Source organism: Salminus brasiliensis, chromosome 22 (assembly GCF_030463535.1).
Source record: "Salminus brasiliensis chromosome 22, fSalBra1.hap2, whole genome shotgun sequence".
Lineage (NCBI taxonomy): Eukaryota > Metazoa > Chordata > Actinopteri > Characiformes > Bryconidae > Salminus > Salminus brasiliensis.
This window is the reverse complement of record NC_132899.1, coordinates 14,869,296-14,869,682: the sequence shown is the minus strand read 5'-3', so window position 1 is coordinate 14,869,682 and position 387 is coordinate 14,869,296.

Sequence of the window (387 nt, the reverse complement as noted above, 5' to 3'; positions counted from 1 at the left end):
TGTATTCCATACCTGTGTGATGTATTTGTGTTTTAAATGCATGTGTGTGTGTGTGTGTGATTGTTCATATATATAAATTCATATATAATAATTTCTAGATGAATGGACATTACTGGAAATTACATTAATGGAAACTACCTGGAATAAACTCTTATTTTACACTGACTTTTATTCAAGTTAGATACATTTCTGCCTTATCCTGTAAAGTCACCATTTTGGGGATGCATGTTCTTTTCAATGGATGATGAAACAGATTTGTCCTGCATGTCCTCACCCAGTGTGTGAAACAGTTCATCAACATCTCACCTGATGTAACATAATTAAGCACTGATTTACCAAAACCAGGTGCTGTTTTCTAACTAAAGAGCTCTGGAAATGTTTTTAATG